This window comes from Urocampus carinirostris, chromosome 11 (genome assembly GCF_059441175.1).
Source record: "Urocampus carinirostris isolate Australia breed hairy pipefish chromosome 11, RoL_Ucar_1.0, whole genome shotgun sequence".
Taxonomy (NCBI): Eukaryota; Metazoa; Chordata; class Actinopteri; order Syngnathiformes; family Syngnathidae; genus Urocampus; species Urocampus carinirostris.
In genome coordinates, this window is record NC_142359.1 from 15,251,157 (window position 1) to 15,272,320 (window position 21,164).

The window sequence follows — 21,164 nt, forward strand, 5'->3', positions numbered from 1 at the left end:
TACCTTCTGCAAGACCGGCGGGCCCGCGCCATCTGGCCTCGCAACCGATTCCCCGGACACACACCGGGAATCTGAACTATGCCGCCTCGCTTCCCTCCGTGCGTCATGCCTGCATGGGTGGAAGGAGCTCCGCTCTCTGAGTGATCCCGGTTGCCCTTTCCCATTCTAATCCCTCTCACGATGGGATCTGCCCGGAGCGCTCCACACTTTTTAGGATGAAGGCCGTTTCCTGGGCTTAACGGCCAACACATCGAGTGGGACCTTTAACTTGTCTGCAAGTCCTTAACAATTTCTGTTTCACAAGTGGCAACCCTACATTGTAAATAACCAGGGCGGCCTGGTGGATGAGTGGTAAGCATATCAGTCCCACAGTTCAGAGGTACCAGGTTCAAATCCAGCTGTGTAGAGTCTGCATGTTCTCCCTATGCCTGCGTGGGTAAACTTTGGCCTCTACGGCTTCCTTCCACGATCCAAAATCATTATTGGCAAGTCCAAAATTGTCAAATGGTATGTGTGAGCATGTGAATGGTTGTCTGTGTCTGGGTGCTGGCAACCAGTTCGGGGTGTCCCCTGCCCTTTGCCTGAAGACAGCTGGGATGGCCACAATGCACCCCTGTGACCCTAGTGAGGATAAGCGGTGCAAAAATTGAATAGATGTATTTTCCAGACCCGATACATTTGTAAAGAAAAATCAACTTCAAGTCAAAGTGGCTATATTGCTCCCCTTCTTAATGATTGCAAATACCCCCATTTTACAGCTAGCTGCCACATCCACAATGTAAGCAATTATGACACGAGCGTGATCTGCTAAATCAGTTAGCGTTAACTGCTAATGTGATGCTACAGGTAAGGCAAAGCTTTCCACCACACTTGAAAAGGTGGGTTAAAAATAACCCAAGTTTGGGTCAAAAATAGACCACACATCCAGTGTTGTTTTGTTTTGTGGAAACAACCCCCCAAAAATGGAATAATATTTAATTTTTTTATGCTAAAGAGAATCCTGCCAAAAAAAACCCAAACAACAAACCCCCTCACCAAAAAACGAGTACTTTTGTTTTAAAAAAACAACATAAATGATTTATTTTACACCAAGCATTCTTAGGTCATTTCGTCAGGAACAACCCAAATAATTGGGTCTTTCTGTGTAAATCAACCCAGAAAAAAGGCTCAAATTGACCCAAGGTTTGAGCTGTTCCCATTTACGACCCACGAGTAGAAAAGGTTGCAATTTTTTTATGCAGTTAGGTTGTAATAGCGAAAGTATTGTCTCAGTAACCCTACTTCCCATAACTAAATTGGCAATCAGATAAGGTGTTATTTTAGAAATGCATATAAAACTGGTAGCCATTTGCGCTAATTATAACAAAATAATCTCTCAGCTTGAAAAAGGTTGGAGACCTCTGCCCTAAAGCAAGTGATATTTCAACAACCTCTGTTCTAATTCTTAATATACTACATTATATAATCGATACATAATTACTCAATGTACGATGCCTCAACTGACTTTATGCATACAACTAAACAAGATGCAATAATTTAAAAAAAGCTAAAAGGAATAACAACAAACAAAGCAAATTGCGGTTGTCAGAGCTGACGTATTTTCCAAAACATCGTGTGCGTACATTCGCCCCTTGAAGACCCCTCCGGCAATCGTTTCTCCATTTGTGCCATGAGGATCTGATCCTCTAATCTCACAACGGCAGCTTTCACTCAATGTCATCTGCCACTGAGCTGCAGCCAGGCGCCAACATCCCGCCACTGCAACCGCGAGGCCGCCCATCCACGATTGGTTTTCCGACTCACTGGTTGCTAGGCAACGCCGGGCACCTTCATCCCCACCCGAGTTTTGGGTGGCTTCCACCGATGCACCGGGGGACCAATATGGCGATGTTCCCAGAACTGGGATGAGTATGAGTAATTTCAGTAGAGCCTCTCCGTTCTGTTGGGAAGCGGAAATTGCATTTGGTAAGGGACATACATAAGAATGTGCATACCGAAATTAGAGCTAATGTGCGATTCCAAAGTCAAAGAAATAATGTGTTAGCTTCCTCAAATGTGTCCATTACCGAGCTTAGTTTCGGGTGGGGTAGTTTCAAGCCTTGCAGTGATCTAGTGCTTGGGCGGTGTGGTTTAGGTGTCTTGGGTTGCTCGACAAAGAACATCTGAACATGTGTACGCGCTATCAAGTCCAATTATGCACATACACGATGGTTCAATACTACCTGGTACCAAAGCACTGCTGCCATGAATGAAAATTGATATGCTTTATTTTAGGGACCTCAAGCTCTGAGGCCAGATCCAGACTTTTTGACCTAAGGCAAAAAAAGGATGTCATTTTTATAATCTTTTAGCTTACCATAGTTTTTCAGTTTTCCTCTTTCAGCCTGCTTTTGTAGCCTACCTTATAGATTATAATCATGGATGGCAATGGATCTTTTCTAAGCACAACACATTTATTCACAAATATTTTCATGTTTGGCATTAAATGTGTTTGCTGCTTTACTTTATCAGTTGAGTGAATGCAGTTTTACACCTGAACCAACTCTCCATGCTGTTCAAACTCAAGTGGGATCAATAAAAAAAATATATATATACTTTTGCCCTATCGCCTTACTGGGTTTAAAGGGATAACAAATAAATACAAATTAAAGTTTTTAGCAGTGTGTGGGCAATAAGATGAACTACTATCCTAGACCAGAATGACATTGAAGATCAACACCATATGTTTCAGGCAGTTAAGCAAAGTACCCTAGATGTGAAAATATATATATTTTAGTCTGTGATCTGTGCAGCCCTTTGATACTTCTTGTGATTAAAGGCTATACAAATAAATATGACTTGACTTGACTACATCAAATAAAACTATGAAACAAAAGCTGAGAGTATAATCTTTATTGACCTATAGCAGGTAGAGCGAGCATTTGGTTTGCATTTTATTCAAAAATCACAACTATAGATATAGATGATGCAGAGGCACGTTTTTTTTTTTTTTTAAAGACTTAGAACTTCATGGCAGGTAGGCTTAAATCAATTAAAGGGCCGGGCCGGGTCATGCCTACTTTATTTGATTTTCAGTTACAAAACCTGAACGTTGGTTTTATTGTTTGTTTTGACCAAAAGAAAAAACAGTAACATCTACTGTAATTCGACTCTTCATTTTGTTCCTTGACCAATTTAGAATTGCCCTGTTGTTGCCGAGTGCAAGAAGGGCAAGAAAGAGGATGACGCCCTGCCCGCGCATGCGACTTAGCGGGTGGGCGGGGGGAGCAAAGCTGTCAAAGGCGCCAAATAAAAATGCGCCGATGCACTTTTCATTTGAAAAGCAGCCAAGTTCTCCACTGAAGGATCCTCCCATCTTAGATCGATGTCCGCCCACACATTCTGCAGGAAGCCAACCGTCAAAGTCTTTTTGGAGCTTGACGCTTGATGCGCGAGAAACATTTTGTACGTTCGACCGAAGGACTCCATAAATCCTCTCCCTCCGTATTTTGACCGCGGAGAGCCAAAAAACAGATGCTCTGGCGCCGCCATGTTACAAGCCAAGACGACGGAGAAGTTGCCAACGGAGCCCTCCGAGGCTGGCAGGACGCTCGAGAGCGTCTCAAAAGCAAAGAGCGGCATATTATCTGGGACATGATTGCCATCTCTGATGGCAGCCTGGGACCTTTGGCATCAAATACAAATAAAAGACACCAGGTGCATTTCATCCCAAATGTGTGTCAATAAATGAGCAATAAAATATTTTTTATGGTCTGGCTGTGATTTATTTTTAATAATTGGAAACTATAAACATTGGTGCCCTCAATTCCTCTTGGCGTTTCAAACAGAAAACTTCCTAATCCCCTTCAATCTGCCATCCGTGGAGACCAGGAGGATCTCGTTCAATTTTCAAGCTCGCGCTTCATCTCGTCTAGACATCTCGAAAAGTCAAACGCACGTCAATATAAGATGGATGTCAATACACCGTGGACGACAGTTTGTTGACCGAAGAAGAAGAGAAAAACAAAAAACGGTCGTGTTTTAATAAAGCTGATCAAAAGCCTTTCAATAATATGGTGGGTCATGGACAAAACACCACCAATGGCGTTTCACATTTGGTAGACCGTCATTAGGGCTAGCATGGGCAAGATTTGGACGTTGATTGATTGAAAAGTATCAGAACAAGTTTTGTTTCACCACCAAGTTCTGTTTTTAAAACAAGTCCACTAAGGAGATCAAATATTTTGGGCCATGTGAATTGAAATCAATGGCACAGATGTCAGTGAGCAACTCATCACCAACTGGTATGTTTTTGTCATAACCACATTACAACTACTTTCTACTTAAGTGTCTAAGAATTATGGGCAAACTACCAGAATGCAGCAGATCCAAAGCAATCTGAACTTTGTCAGGTTTAGTCCTGCCTTTTGGACACATTTACTCGTGAGTAAAACATGTATATTATTTCTGGTGAGAAATTGGACTTGATTTTCAGGAAAATTGTTCTTAATTTCCATTTTGAAACCATGGGAACTGGTTTTGTACATTTACACACATGCCAACCTTTCGACATTTAGAAGCAATACATTACACGCAAATAAATTCCATCTCCACAAACATGTGCTTGTTTGACACCAGAAGTGGTAAACTTACCAAAAAAGAAATAGAATGATCGTTGGAGAAGTTTATTCGCGCACAAAATAAAGCCACCACATACTAAAATACTAGTCACGAATTAAGATTTTTTGTTGTTGTTTAAATTTGAAGAAGCACTAAATTTCTCTAAAATATCATTAGATTTTTTTTAAGTGAAAAGAGAAAAAGAAATAGTCAAATGCGTAAAACAGAAATGTTGATCAGTATGTATTTCTACAAGTCAAATATATTGATTAGCCGTCGTATTTTTTTTCTTTACAGAGGATAAAATACAGTCGTACAAGCAATACAAATAATTTAAAGGTTGGGATGTCAATCATTTGCTCATAATCCACAAAAACCTAGACAGGCAGCTGCTGCTGGCCTTCTACTGCTCATCCACCGAAAGCCTGCTGACCTACTGCGAGGTACGGAAGCTGCACTGCGGCGGACAGAGGGAGGCTGCAGAGGACAGTGAAACCGACATAGCACATCATTTCCTGCCCTCTTCCCTCCCTGATGGACATCTACTTCACACGATGCCTCAGCAGAGGCCAAAAAACATCAAGGACAGGTTACATCCAGGTGCTCAGCTCTTTGACCTGCTGCCCTCTAGGGAAGCGCTACAGGTGCATCAGAGCAGGAACTAACAGAATGAGGAAAGGATTCTTCCCAAAAGGCATTACTGCCCTGAACTTTCCTATAAAGCATTCATAAGCATAAGGTTTTCTACTGCTGCCCCTATGAATATGCACAGATTTATTGTATATCATTAAAATCATTAAAATATTTTTTGTATGTCTTGCATATTTTTACCATTTTAATTGATTTTGAATGCAATGAAAGGAAAAGCTCTCCAATGTCATTATACTTGTATAATGACAATAAACGCCATTCAATTATTTGTTTTGCTAGCAGGACCATTTTAAAGGCACTTAAGGACACAATTCGTATTTCTCTTAACTCATTCAATGCCATAACGTGAACAATTATTTTCGGAAGCATTGTCCCTGAGTGCACAACATGTAAAAATACTTTTTCCCTGTTTTATCAAAAAAATACATATGTATTATAAAGAGTTTGGTGCTGCTCGTCAGAAAGTATCAAGCCTCTGGGAAATATTTTAGTTTGATAAATTACCATTAGATGGTAGGAGTGCCTTTGATCAGATCTTTGTCCACACGTTACTAGAGACTACACTTGCTAGTGTTGCTTCCTTTTTCCAGTGAATGAGAGTGAATGAAAGCAATGGTAAGAATTGCAAAACCATGGGTAAATAGCAATAGGAAGTTATAACTCTTCAACCGAGCTTAATTCTTTCAAAAAAAGATGATGAAGTTCCATCATCATTGTTTATTCAGAGACATATGACGTTTGGTAGACGTCCGCAGGAACACGACCGCTAAGGTGACCAAAAGTTCATGCATTGTTCATGCATCAGTTCAGTGTACTTGCAATAAAATTGTATTTTGCAAGTATAGTTAGATATTGAAGGTATCGCAAATGAAAAAAAGCATCCTTTCACCGAAAGCTGTTGTTCTCAGACATTTTCTTGTTGATGAGCCTTTTCAAGAAACTTAGCAATGTTCAACTGTTGTTTACTAAACAATGGCAAAAATCTAAAAACATTCTCTTTTTTCCTAATGAAAGACAAGGGTTCAAGCTTTCTTTTGGCATGACCTATGCCTATATAAGTATATAACAAAATTTTCCGTAGTCAAGTCAAAATTGGCTCTTCCGAATTGAGAGAAACGTCTGGCATTGTATGAGTTGAGTTCGGTGTTATCTAGTCAAAAGCTATATGAATGAATGAATAAATAAATACGTGTGGACAAGCCCCATACAACCTTATGACTGTTGTTTGCTGCATGAAGACATCAAATACACTGGACGCAGTAAAGTCTGTGGGAAGCAGTGAAGCAGAGGCACCCACACACACAAATACACAACGAGTCTCACGCACCGTGTGAACAGTGGTCTTTAACAAGGGGAGCAAAGAGAAAGCATGCGTGATTGTTTTAGAGGGGCTGCCCTAAAGGCACGTTATCGCTCAATGCTTCTCTCAGTCATACGTCCTCTCTTGTTGATTGTGCGCCGTTGATCAGCTGCAACAAAGGCGTCATTAGTGGGGCTTTACTCCCCACCAGGCCCGGGGTAATTATGAATGGGGGGCCCGGTAATAATTCAAGGGCCCATCAGTGCCGCTTGAAACTGAAGAGAGCTGGGGGATAGAGAGAGAGAGAAGTTCACAGATTCGGCGGCAGCAGTGGGCCCACTGGGCCCATCTGCCTCGATTTCCCGGCCACCTGCCTGGAGATCTGACCCACGTCAGCCGCCACGGCCGCACGCTATTCGGCACCAGAGAGAGGTAGTCGCCGGCATATGGCATATACAAGTTGTAGTAATGAACGATTGACGGCGTTGTTAAAGATCTCGATTGAAACCAATGGTTTGTTCCATCATTTAGAGAAGGTGGTGATGAGCTAGGGGATTAGCAGCCACACCTTTGTATTGACAGCAGGAAAAGTCTTTGTCAGTCCAAATTGCTCAGAGTGAGGCTTGCGCCAGAAGAGGGCAGTATGCAGTTTCATGGGATAGGTTTTCAAAAGTAAAGAATAAAATCTTTTAAATCTCAAAGATTGTTAAACTGTTGTATACGATATGGAACTACTGAGGGGTTCTTAGGGCTGGTGGAGCTAGGCAGACGCTACAGTCACTGGAGCTACAGTACTTATTCTGTTTATTTCATAGTGATCTAAAGTAACACGCTTAAAACCGTCTTCAGATTACAGAGAAACGATCGTATTGATTTCCTTTTAAGTCAGTTAAGATACGTCGATTACAATAGACGCATGAGCCAAAGAGACCAGAGCAATAAGCCAGCTAAGCCGGGTTAGCTTAATTGTCAAAATCCTTTGCCCTGTCAGACAACAAAAGGGGCTCCCACCTATACACACCTACAAATTAACCTGCCCCCCCGTGGATAAAACAAAAAAATAGCAACCAAAAACGAACAAACGTTTTGGTTCCAACACACATCGAAAGTCATAGTCCGAGGTGATTTCCACCTTTGCTTCGTTTGGTTATGGCCACATCATGACTGTTGGCATACGATACTGATGGACAAACTACAGAAGAAATACTGCACAAAATGCACCCAGTTAGTGTTGATCATTAGGCCTGTTAGGATAGACCAATAACAGCTACTGATAAGAATGTGATTTTGACATAGAGCAAAGTACAATGTAAACATTTCTTTTTCACCCTTTTTCACAATGCATAGGACATTTTAGAGCAAGTCTTGGTTTAAGGACAGAAGCAGACGGGTAACACTAAAGGTCTTGTCTGGAAGTGGATTCACTGGCCTGGAATAATTTTACCCAGAAAACGTCTCGTGTCGCTAGGTATCTGTGACAGGAAGCGAACAGGAGCAATAATGGCAGGAAAAATGAACAAATTCTGTAACTTGGTTGAAGATTGGCTGTGCCTGTTCAAAATTGGCTTGACAGGGTTATACAACCTTATAGATACCATAAAAAGAGAGAGATCAAGTGAAAAACAACTGTAAAATAAGCAGAAAACTGCTGTAAAAATAGAATCATACTATTAGAATTTCCCATCACTACTGCCACAAGTGGCCAAAGCGTAAAGTCCACCCTCTTATCCAACGTATACTCCAGCAACTGACATCCCAATCGCAGACACAGGGACAAGACATTTCAACCGTAATTCGGTGTTTATTTCTAAATTACAATAAGTTTGGGTCATAATTAGTCAAATCAGAAGTCTATTATAGAAATATTTCTGGGACAGTAACGGCAGCTTTAAGTTGCTGGATTGTTAGCATGACATGTACAAGTCACTCCGGTTTTTGAATCCCAGGTAAGGTAATAATAAATACAGAATGCTTAGTTTATTTATTGTGATGTCAATTTGCTGCCGTGACGTCTTTGACGGGGTTTTGATGTCATTGCATTGCACCCGTTTTGTCAGAATACCGGAACTGGTTCTGAGCAGCCTTTGCGAGGGGGGATTTCGGGAGACGGGTCAAAAGGCGCTTTCAAGCCAGGGTCTCACCTACTTCCTAATGAATTCCCAGGTTCCGTCCACCTGCAGGCGCTCCCATGCAAGCTTGCCAATGATTCCACCTTGAGGGAGGTAGGAGAGGGAGGAGACAGGGCTGTCTGTAGGTTGCGGGGCGGCTGGCGAGATGCAGCATCCCTGGCACGCAAACACACATGCGTACTCACGCAGGCGCAAGCATCACCCCCCTGTTTGGAAGCAGGTGCAGCGGCAAATCAAGCCTCATTAGCTGTACCTTCTGCTAGCATATACCGCTGACAGATGGATGCTCGCCCTCACATGTTACCTCACATCAGATGGCAGTCGGAGGAGGGTGGCTAGGGGCGAGCAGGGCCGTACTGTTCCCCCCCTGCCCCTTTTGCCACCCTTCCGCCGGCATCACTTCCTCACAGCTACAACATTCCCCTCCCTCGCCGCAGCCTCTCGGAGCGCTCGGGAATGCTCTTTAACCTTAATAGCGCTGCTGGCTCCGCTGTTCTATCCGGGGAATGTCTGACACAGGATCGGGTTATTCCTCGCCTCTTGGCCCAAGAAGAAGCCAGTGATGGTTGAGGTGGGGGCTGTGATTTCAGCTTAACAGAGGAAGGGAAATAAGACAAAAGTGTGTCGGCATGTTCGCGTTTGTAACACTTAAAGCACTGGTACCAAAACTGCGGCCTGCAGGCCGGATACAATCCACCTCCGTGTTTGATCTAGCCCCCAAAAAGCATTTTTACATGCATTTTCTATTTATAGCTACAAAAAAACTCAAGTATTAGTGTGCATTTTCGGTTGTAACGGGATTCAAACCCAGGTTGCAGCGGTGCGGGCTGAGCAGTGATAGAGATGACATAGGAAAAGGCATTGTGTTTTATCTAAACACACTTTAATCATGGTACCAGAGACGAATGTCAATTTCATTGTGAGTTTCGAAAGTTACAATGACAATATAATTGTCACTTACAATGCTTAAAATAGAATATGATTTATTGTCATTTTAGCATGTTAAATGTATAATAAATGTTTCATTTGTCTCTGGTACAGTGACTAAGAATACAATGACTGTGAAATAAATTGTCCTGCAGAAGACTCCAACTTGATGCCCATGAGCACAAGGGTGCCCCCTAAGGACAGCTGAGGAGCCGACAAACCTGGGCTGAAAATAACTCACCAGTACTGGGTTATTGTGATTGTATTCTAAAATTATTTATTAGTGGTTGACTGAGTCTATTTAACCCTTCTTCCAATAATTAACTTAGTAATAACATAGTAACAGCAAAGTAATAACATAATAACTTGTAATTTTAGAAATGCATATCAAACTGGGATACCTTTGGGCTTATCAGTATCAAAAAGTAGTGCTCAGCTTAAATAAGGTTGAAAACCTATGATCTACTACCTTTTCGCAAGTCATCTATACCACTGTTGGCCCAATGCATTGACATCTAAGTTAACTTGGACCTGTAACTACTGTACACTGCACATCACAAAGTTTATGTTCCATGAACTTTTTCTCTGTGAATAACTCATGGAGGGTTATCTGGATATATTTTATTTCATAAAAAGTGTTATTTATTTTCTCACTTTTGTTTTATGAAAGATCCAGAGATGAAGATTTGGTTATCATTTATTTCATTATTAGCTTAATTATTTATTATCAGACTTTTGTTCTGCGAAGAAACCAGAAGGCTCATTTTATTGCGTCTTTCTGGAAAACAATACATTTTTGCAATAAGGCATTCCTAAATACTAACACTTTCCTGTTACAAACGGACCCCAGCCTCTCATCACAAAAGGGAAAAGTTAACTGTCCCTGACAGGAAATTTTTGGGGGTCGGGTGATTTAACGAGAGAATTGACATTTTGTGTGATTTTATTGATTTTTTTTCCCTCTGCCCTCCTCTATAAACATGAAAAGAAGCAAAGACATATTGTGGATCTTCTCTGGGATTAGAAGAATCCAAAACTGTATTCATATTTGGTTGCTATGCTGCAGTTCCCCCAAAGTTTGGTGCGATTTGAACAAGCTCCTCGAGGGAAAGTCGGACATTCGTTTTTTGGAGAATTTTGCGTCAGTCATTTCAGTCGAGCCTATGACGAGCGACTTCTGTTCCGGACGTCAGCTAATGAAGGAAAACACACGCACATATGGGACTTCTTTTTCGTCCTCTTCTTTTGTTTTAAGCCGCCACATCCTTGCTCTGAGATCCATACACCATATGGGGGGAAAGTGTGTGCGATGCCAGTTGAATTTTCCCACAAACAGTGGAATAACGCCCCCTGCCCCCTTCCCTGTCTTCCACACTCCCATGGGCACATAAAAGTGAAGGTTATACTTGCACAGTAGGCACTGTTTTTAGGGGGGAAAACCATTTCGTTTCACACAAATCAATGTCACTTCTGTGCTCTTTGCCAGTTTCGAACACGTGAGCCATATGCTCTTCTCGCTGCTGCTATCTTACCTCTCTGGCTTTGGAAGCAAGGATGCCAGCTAGCGATGCTACCAAACAGAACAAAATTGAGAAAGTCATGTTAGAGGTTTAGGCTTGGGTTTGTTAAGAGGTGTCAGAGGTGGTGGTCAGAGAGTAGCTAAAGATTGTACTCAAGTAAAAGTACTGTTACTTCAGAATAATATTAAGTCAAGTCAAGTTTATTTGTATAGCCCAAAGAGTCGCAAAGGGCTGCACAGATCAAAGACTATTGCTAACTACAGACTATTATGACACCATACCCTCATCTAAAACCTACATGAGGGCACATAATACACATATTATCAATATAAGATATAGGTTATTCATATGCTATAGAGTATAAGTGTGTTTTAAGCTTAGATTTAAACATTTCCACTGAGGTTGCAGATCTAATATTACTCAAGTAGAAGTAGTCATCCAAATACTTACTTGGGTAAAAGCAAAAAAGTACTTGGTGAAAAATTACTCAAGTACTGAGTAACTAGTGATGTCGTATTTATTGATTTTCTTTTAAAACAACCAATCAGATTGTCAAATTATCAAAGTCCGGCCAATCGACAAAAATAATATTAATCTTGAGTAGATTGAAATAATCAACGTAAATTCAAGTGCTTAAAAATTATCCATTCATCCATTATCTGCACCGCTTATCCTCAGTAGGGTCGCGGGGGTGCTGGAGCCCATCCCAGCCATCTTCGGGCAGGGGACACACTGAAATGGTTGCCAGCCAGTCACAGGGAAGAGACAGACAACAGAGACAGACAACTCACTCGCTCATTCACACCTAGGGACAATTTGAACCAGCCAATTAACCTGAAATGCATGTTTTTGGAATGGGGGAGGAAACTGGAGTGCCCGGAGGAAACCCACGCAAGCACAGGTAGAACATGCAAACTCCACACAGGAAGTTTGATCTCATGACCTCAGAACTGTGCCGCGGACGCACTAACCACTCATCCACCGTGCTTCCTGCTTGAATAAACAATAAAATAAATAATACTACTCAAATAAATAAATTAAGCACATATTGCACCAAGTAGCACACTTACAGCCCTAATACTTATCTTAACAGGCTCTGCAAGCAGAACAATAAGTTAGCTAGCCCATCAACTCGAAGAATGGAGACATTGCATATTGTAACTGGTGTTTGGCAGCCTATTAAGGGAAACCTGCTTTTGATGTGAGGCCAGGGGTGCGCCTCCTCTTCTGTGTTTTCATAGTTGGTATTGCTAAGTGACATTTTCGATCTCTTTTAACTGTGAACAAAATTTCCCTCAAACACTTCTTAGCCTTTTGCTGCAAGCTTTCGGTCAGGATATTGCCTATTTGCACTATTAAGTGACATTCAAACGAGCGTTGACGTATTCGAATACGGGTAAAATAACTCATGCCTGGTCTCTAACACCACCTCATGAAGCATTTCCATTTGGTTTATTGGCTACTTATTGGTGACAAAGAGGTTGTAACAAGAGATTGGAACTGAATAGTTCTACTTTCAAATGAACACAATTGAGGATTTCTTGTGCAATTTTTTTAGAATGCCAAAGAGGTCAAAGAAAAGGAAGAAAATGTGGTGTGTAAGTCAGCCAGTATCTAACAGAGGAAAGGAAATCTGGAAACGGTTAATGGTGAGAAGAGCATGCAGGCCCTGTACACTAAGTACTGTAAATGCTAAGCAGGTGAGGAATTTCAACACTTTAATGATGCAGATTTCGATAATCAATCTTCAGCAGAAAGCAGTTGGAAGTCAGAAACTCCGGAAAAAATGTGTTCAGTCATCAAGTTTCGGAGGGCTTCGGACACGGCTTGCGAAAGACTAACAATTATTCCATTATGTGTTTTTGCAGGTGGGCGTGCGATATTACGCTGCCAGGCTCGATACGTTGCACCATTCATCACCTAATTACATTTTCGGGAAGTAGATTGCCTCCTTATTGGCTGTCACTTCCACTCGTTGCTGTCAATTGTGGAAGGTGGGGGGGCACGCATGCCAACATAGCTTCTGTGTAAAGAAATTGTTGGGGGTAATTGACATCAACATGTACGGACCGTCACTGAGAGAATTTCGCTTTTGTTCCCTTGTTGGGTTGTGAAAAGGGGGGGGAGCTAATGTGCCATAATACTTAATTCTTTCACACACACAACCGCATTAGCAGGGGTGCACCTGTTATGATAGGCTTCAGCTTTTTAATGGTACGCAGGTGCCCAAGCACCGCACAGCAGCAGCGCTCCACACAAGTCAACAAAAACCTCAAGGGCGCGCAAGCTTGCAGATGTGCGCCAGGCCTTCGCATTGAGCTTCGGGGAAAACGACAAGAATTCTTTGGGGAATTTTCCTATGCAGTTACGGCATCCCACAAGGAAGAGGAATCACTGATTACATCTAAAGAGCACATTAGGCAGGGCACATTGACTTTGCTTGTACAGTTTTACAAGAAATTATAATAAGCAATATAGTTGTTTTTAGTTTTTTTAAAACAAAACACGAACCATGGCTTGAAAATGGTGGATATTTAACAGATTCAATGCCAGACGTTTCTCTCAAAATGAATGAGCTGTTGCCAGCAAATTTTTGCCGCTTTGACTCATTTTTGAAGGCCTAAAAAAATTTTGTGTAGCTTTATAGATGTTTGAAATATCAAAGGAAAGCTTCAACTCTCATCTATTAGAAAAATGTATTTTTAGTTTATTGAAAATACTCTTTTCCAAGAAAAACTGAGAAACACTTTTATTGAAAGGATGCATTTCAAGCAAAACTTTCACTTTTTGCATTTGTGACACCTCCAATATCTAAACAATACTTTCCATTAACACGAGGGAACTTTGCTTTCAAAATAACAATGTATTGCAGGAACACTGAACCTATGCATGAACGTTGCATGGACTTTGCAGAGCCAGATTTTTCTGGTGATGTGATCACACGATTTCGGTCACAAGGGAGATCGTCTTCCTGCGGAGGTTCACAAAACACCATCCCTCTCTGCCCCGTCAAAGACAAAGGGACTTTGTCATCTTTTTTAGATATAATAAAGCTCTGTTGAAGCGTTTGTCATTATACATATATTCACTTTTCTGAACAACATTGCTTCACTACTTCTACTCAGGGGCATCCCAACCACTGTCATCTACTGGATACAGGAAGCAAAATTAGGAGTTGGGGGCTTCCTCAATGTATGGGCAAAGATCTGACCAAAGCAATTCCTGCCATCTAATGGCTTGATACTTATTGAAGGTTGCCTTATTTACTAATTTGTCTCTTTTTTCTGCTGACAAAACGTGAATACATTTATTGGGAAACAATGTATATTTTTTCGTTTGTTTTTTGGGTGTTCAAAACTAGCTACCTGCAACGTTGACAGAATTAAATGGCACTGGGCTTTCAGACTTTAAAGCTGGTCCATTAAACACTTTGTATTAAAAAAACTATTTCTAACTAATCATATTTGACAACTATTACATCATTGTTACTGTGTCGCCTGCATTTTTCATTTTTGACTGGGTGAACGAAATAGGGGCAATGCTACCTTTGCAAACCCTAAAAGTAGGGTGCGTTGTTTGAGGTCCCTAAAAAGTTGTGAGTAAAATATTTTCTAAGTATGTGTTAAAAACGCCCAACTGAATCCACGCTATATTTTCCACTCCATCGATCTTCTTTTACCTTACCTTTATCAGAGCAGTTCAGGACAGAACACATTAAGTTTCAGAGAATGGGGGCTGAGGGGAGTACTGGAGAGAGACGTCATGCTCGTCCTTGCGGGTTTTTATTTTTTTCGATTTGTAAGTGTCGCATGAGAATAGTGAAAGGCATGCTTCTAATGGAGTCCAAGCGTCAAGCGAAACCTCAAAAATGATGCAAAAAGAAGAGTTTATTCGAGCAGGTCTAAGAAATCTACATACTTCCACGTACATCATGACCAATTTGGCGAAGGCTGCAAACAGACTATAAGCCAGGAGATGGCGGCAGAGAGTAAAAATGTTAAGAATTCTACGCAGCTCCTTAAATGTGGTTTAAGGGGAGTATTATGCTTAATTCACATTCCGAAAAACATAAGCAGCGGGCATATACATGATTTAGAAACAGTTTGAGGGGAAAATTTAAATGTTGACTACACATTTACTTACATTTTTTATTTTAAAACCATGAACTTCACATTCAAATAGGACTACATTTAAATGTCAGTATGACAAACTGCTTGTTTTTGAAGATTTATTAAGGTAATATTCCATTGAATGTGCAAGTCGATTCAGTGGTTTCTCACCTAACCTACATCCCTGTGTCTCGGGAAAGCCAAACCGCAGCTTTGTCTGCTGGCGCCATCGAGGAAGCCTCTGAACAGAAATCCAGCATCAGCTCCAGAAATCTGTAGAGAAACACACACATGCAGTATTCCTTGAAAAGATCGCATCCATGTGACGTTTTAGCCGACATGTGCCACAACGATCAATTGGCACGATGGAGGCACGAAGACGCCTCCGGCGCTGATTTCGCACGCCTACCTCGAGGTATTTTGGGAAAAGCTCGACAATCAGAAGAAACATTGGCAAACAGTCGCTAGATTTTTATTAAAAAAAATGTAAGAACCTCCACTTTGTTTCATATGTTGTGCTCATAACACCCCCGGATTTTTCACGTCATTTTTAACATAAAGTTGTTACAAGAACCCGGATGTACATACCTGTCAAGCTCAGCCACTTGCTCCCTTTATTAATAATTGCAATTCCTCTTACTAGTAATACGAAACATTACAAACATAACACGGCACCTACTGTATGTATTCACAGAAAGACAGTCTATGTACAATAAAAATAATGGTAATCTCTTTAAGATTACCTTTTTCACCAGATCTTTTGACCAGCTGGCTGAGATGGAAAGCTGCGTCGTCATGTCTTGGACTTTTTGAATAATTTTTCATATTAGCTATGTTTACGGTTGACTGTTAAAGCCTGGTCATCCTAAAATGGGGATTACCTCGTGTGCGGCCTCTTCTCAAGGTTTCTTACTTTCCTCATGCTGAGGATTTTGAGTTTTTCCATGCCGGTGAAAGTAAGATCGGGCCTAAAAAAATCCAGCCCGACCTGACCCAGGGCTATAAAATCCCTAAACAGCCCTGGCCCGACCAATTAACTTGATAAGAGGGACCATACAAATAAATGTAACTTGAGCAAATAAACACCACAAACAATTTTTTCAGTCTCTTTTTCCACTGATGCAAAGACGATTCAGATTAAAACCGTTTAAAAATAAATAATCTTTTCCCATATAAAACCGAATTTGAAATGTGTAAACTTTTTAAATATGGGTAAAACGTGTACGTTTAAAGCAGGGATGTCACACTCAATTGCACAAAGGGCCAAACCAGGATTTACATTTATTGAACACACTTAAACTGAATGTTTTTGGAACATAAATATGAATAAAAACAGACAAGAATATTAAATTTAAACCTTAAATCACTTATACAGTATTTATTATTTTGCTCTAAATAAAAATATCTTGTTAAATTATACAACTTAGAACTTAACTTAAACAACTTAACATTAAAATAATATTCAAATTCCTTTGCTCCTATGTCAATGTATATATTAAAAAAAATTAAATATCCCAAAAGATTTTGCTCTCCTTAATATATCTCCTGTCAAAAGTAGAAATATGAAAATGCTACAAAACCTGGAAATAAACATAAAACATGTATTTTTCAGAAAGAACAATTCTAATCATTACGTTTTCTTTGCCCTTATGACTCAAAAGCTTGGTCTTCACCACATGTATTTTTAAAGATTTTATAAAAATTATGAAAAGAGAATAATGCCAGAGCCAGTGTCCCAAAATCAACAAACATACCACTTTAAACTTGTCTCTTTCTTGCAATTACCGTACTCAAGATCGGTTAAACTCATTTTGACCCCTTTTTTCACACATATTAGGTTTCAAAACCAGATGCAAGCAGTTATTTTGTAAAAACGTCACATTCTGAGAACAGGGAGCCTGATGTGCTTACCTTTGGCGCAGACAGAGTAGGGCGAGAGATGGGAGGGAGTGCTTGCACTTTTTGCATAGCTCCACCCATCCCACCCACTCACCTAATCAAATATTTCTAAGTTCTCTTCCGTTGTTTTGGCGTATTTACAATTTGTTCCATGGATTCTTTAAAAAGTATCCGAACACTGAACACAGATTATATAGTGAGCTTTTATATAAAGAATTCTTTAGCGTTGTACAGCCAAAACGAGTTATTTTTGTGTAACACTTTGACTGTAAATTGTAGTGAAAACGTGCCCTATATATTCTGAAAAGTACTGCTTTAGGATTCAGCCTTGGTTTGGCTTTGCGTGTATCTGAACAGGATCAATGGCTCAAGTCTTGAACGAGATGGAGAAAATTTGCATGCAATTAAATTAGTCTCTGAGCCATGGGTACTCATAGAAAGAGCTATATCTGGCTCGCGAGCCATAGATTCCCGACCCCTGTTATATAGTATAGTATAAATCATATATGAAGGAATAGGTACAGTGACTAAAATGTCAGAATATGATGTGCAGGGATGAGACGGCATTGTTTATATTAACGGGCCATTAATAAAAATAATGTAAAATGGTCTTGCGGGCCGGATATGGTTACACGGCGGGCAGGACGTGGCCCGCGGGCCGGGAGTTTGTGGTTTGAAGGCATGGGTTTACACATTTCTAAAATGTAAGTAAATATTTTGCAGTCAAATACCAATCACTTGAGTACTAATTTCACTCTACTTTAATTACAGTCAACTCATGACTTGGTAAGTATTATCTAACAATCCTTGCTAGCTATAGCGGCTAAATGCTCTAAAATTAACAGGAGAAGCCAAGGGCGCAAGTGTTTTTAGTGACACGCTTTAAATGCTGACCACAAATACTAAGTATGACACAAGTTTGTCAAAATATGGGAAAACAATTGAAAAAAAGACTTATTTTTTGTCTACTCACATCAATCGTGAGATTCGGTAATCCAGGCATGTATGACGTCTTAAACGCATGTGGTCTCATTGGTGGCCGTTGTAAAGCACTACCACTGACTGATGTTCACTCGACGTGTTATCGTGACGTCACATCAGCAGGTGTACAATTATGGCTGTCACTTTCTTTTTTGTGTTTTTATTTGAAAACAGAATTATTTTTCCGAGTGTGTTTACTAGAAAATGGTTGAACCGCCTTAAAGCATTAAAATGAGTACATGGGAAAAAAATAAAATAAAAGAGTTCAAGGTTTACCTTCAGAGTCGCAGACTCTTGTTCATTGTGTTGAAACATCTTCATTCAACGCTGCAAAAACACAACAGTCAATAATCTATGGCTCTTATTTCTGTTTTTAATGAGCCATATTTAAAAAAAAACAAAAAACGTTTTACACTGCCGGAAAATTAAGAACAAACATGGCATCAACAAGCACGCATAATGCAAACAAAGTGGGGTAAATTACTTTTTTGGCATCACAACCACAAATAATTATGAAGTAAACTTTGTTTGTTACCTTGTTACAACTTTCAAGTATCTAAAGTTTAGGCATCTCGTTTTACTTTCTCGTTTGGGTTTCCGTATGCCTTCAAAATAAAAGTTCAGCCCGGATAGGAAGTCTCAAAATTACAGAAAATTACCTGATTTTTAAAAAATTTTGATCAGAGTATTTTCCTTTTTCTAATTTAATTTATTTAGAGACTGTCTATAAAAACATAGCCTTCTTTTTTTCCACTTTTTTTTTGTTTATTCTTTTGGAAAAAACATAAATAAATAAAATAAAAGGATTAACCCCGCCTCCTAACGCCCGAGTAACAGATATTCACTTACACTGGCATCCATTTTTGATAAAACCGAAACGTCATTTTAATTGTATTTTTAATAGACAAAACACTGCCAGTGTAAGGCACAACATATTACAAAATTGAATATTTCAATTTATCAAAAATAAAGTTATCCCTTTAAATAAAATGCTCTTTAAAGTTAATTCTATGCAACCTTTTGGATTTCATTGACCTATCTATTCTGTTTTTTTATCTATCTATCTATCTATCTATCTATCTATCTATCTATCTATCTATCTATCTATCTATCTATCTATCTATCTATCTATCTATCTATCTATCTATCTATCTATCTATCTATCTATCTATCTATCTATCTATCTATCTACCTTGGTCATATCCCTCAAGAGGGTGACCGACAGCAAGACACACACATACAATAACAAAGAAAATAAAAGGGAAATAAATAACAAACAAAAAAAACACACACATTTTTTTGGACCTGTTTTTTACCTGAAATATTACCTAATTTCTGTCCAGGGTTTTTATTTTCAAGCAGGCAGCATTTTTTGTAGTATATAATAACGATGCAAATGTGAATAATGATACTTGTGTCTGTTTTACGTTCACAGACTATAAATGACAATTAGAAACAGCTGCAATTCTTTGCATTTCATTCTAAAGGCACAATATAAATATAGTGAACTCCAGAGTTGAACAAGAAAAATGTAACAATTTTCAAGCTCTGACTTACGATACCTTAAGCCATGGGTGTCCAAAGCGGGCCGGATTTAGTAAACATATGTGTGAGGGCAGACTGTTCAGCCTGGCATTATTCGAACAGTCTTTAATAAATTCAACCTGCTTGATAGTTTTGCAGTGTTTGGCAATCAGCATCACAACCTCGTAGCTCGCCTTTGTAGTATTTTCGTTTGACTCACAGGGTATTGTGAAAAAGCGCTGCTGTGCCATTAAAACAGCCTCCAGTTGCTTCACCTTTTCACAGTATTTGTTTCCACTTAGCTTTTTGTAGTCAGGATGCTTTGTCTGGCAGGACCAATCGATACAATATTCTTTGAAAACAGCCACAGTCTTTTGGCTAATTAGGCAGACGCAGTTACTTTGGATATTGGTGAAAAAGTACTCAAATTTCCACTTGTCGTAGATGCGGCGGCCCCTTACCGTCAACTTTCCTTTTTTTATTTACAGTTGCCATGTTGGAAATGGGGTGGGCTGAAATTCTCACAGAAAGCCACGGGCATACCGGCCAAAGGGATACTGCCAGCATCTGGTGAAATGGTGATTTTTTTTTGCACAAAATTATTTTATTGTTAACACATACTTGGTAGAGAACTTTTTAAGGACAATTACGATGCACCCCATCCTGTGAATTCCTTTGTTATACATTGAAACCAAATAACGACCCCTTTTTACAGGCTCAAGCAAGCACTGTTCTTTACTGTTCTGTTTTACCAATAACTTCTGTACTGTCAAAATGTAATTTCAAAATAATCTTGCTGCTATATTGCCTGTGTGGAAGTTACTGGAAAAACAAAAGTGTGGCATCAAAATGCTTTTACCCCCGTTGGCGATGGAAAGCACCTTCCCCTGCCGTCCGGTGCATTTGTAGGTCCATGTTGACATAGGTTTTAGAGAACTTTGAAATTGAATGAGATTTGCGGGTAGGGAATCTAGGTTCGTCAAGCTGTTTTTAACCTGTCTTTTGCCATTTCTGTAAAGCACTTTGAAATGCCTTGTGTATGAATTGTGCTGTACAAATAAACTTGCCTTGCCTTTTATGTATGTCTATAACATAGACTGTGACATGATTCACACGCAGGCAGACACAAGCAGAAACGGTGAAGGGCCACAGTGAAGCCAATCAGAATGCAAAACACAATGCACGATGAAACTCTGTGAAGTAGCGAAACCGCAAAGAGTAAACCACTGTAGAGTAAACCATTGTATGCTGTCGGGGCTCTCTGCTAATGAAAGGTTGCATGGCACAGCAGCGCACCGCTGGTTGTGCTGTTGGCTTAATATTCAGTGTCAGGTTGGGAAGAACGAAGGGGAATGAATGTCTGCTGAACGTGAGTGTGTTCTTGACTGGGATATGGCTTAGATAGATAGATAGATAGATAGATAGATAGATAGATAGATAGATACAGGGATCAGAATGGAGATTTTCATTTTCAGCTGAAATAGCCAGGGTCCAGGGCGGAGCCCGGTGGGGGGCTCAGGGGGGC

The 21,164-nt window shown here is 40.1% G+C and overlaps 1 long non-coding RNA gene across 1 annotated transcript; it reads right to left on the minus strand.

Annotated features, from left to right (window-relative positions):
* Positions 1 to 1,486: 1,486 nt before the first annotated feature.
* Positions 1,487 to 18,225, minus strand: LOC148356538 (uncharacterized). The gene is made up of 3 exons (XR_015852036.1): positions 18,108 to 18,225; positions 15,407 to 15,508; positions 1,487 to 1,939 (listed from the first exon to the last, which is right to left on the minus strand). It is a non-coding gene; the product is annotated as an uncharacterized LOC148356538 (long non-coding RNA).
* Positions 18,226 to 21,164: the final 2,939 nt, after the last annotated feature.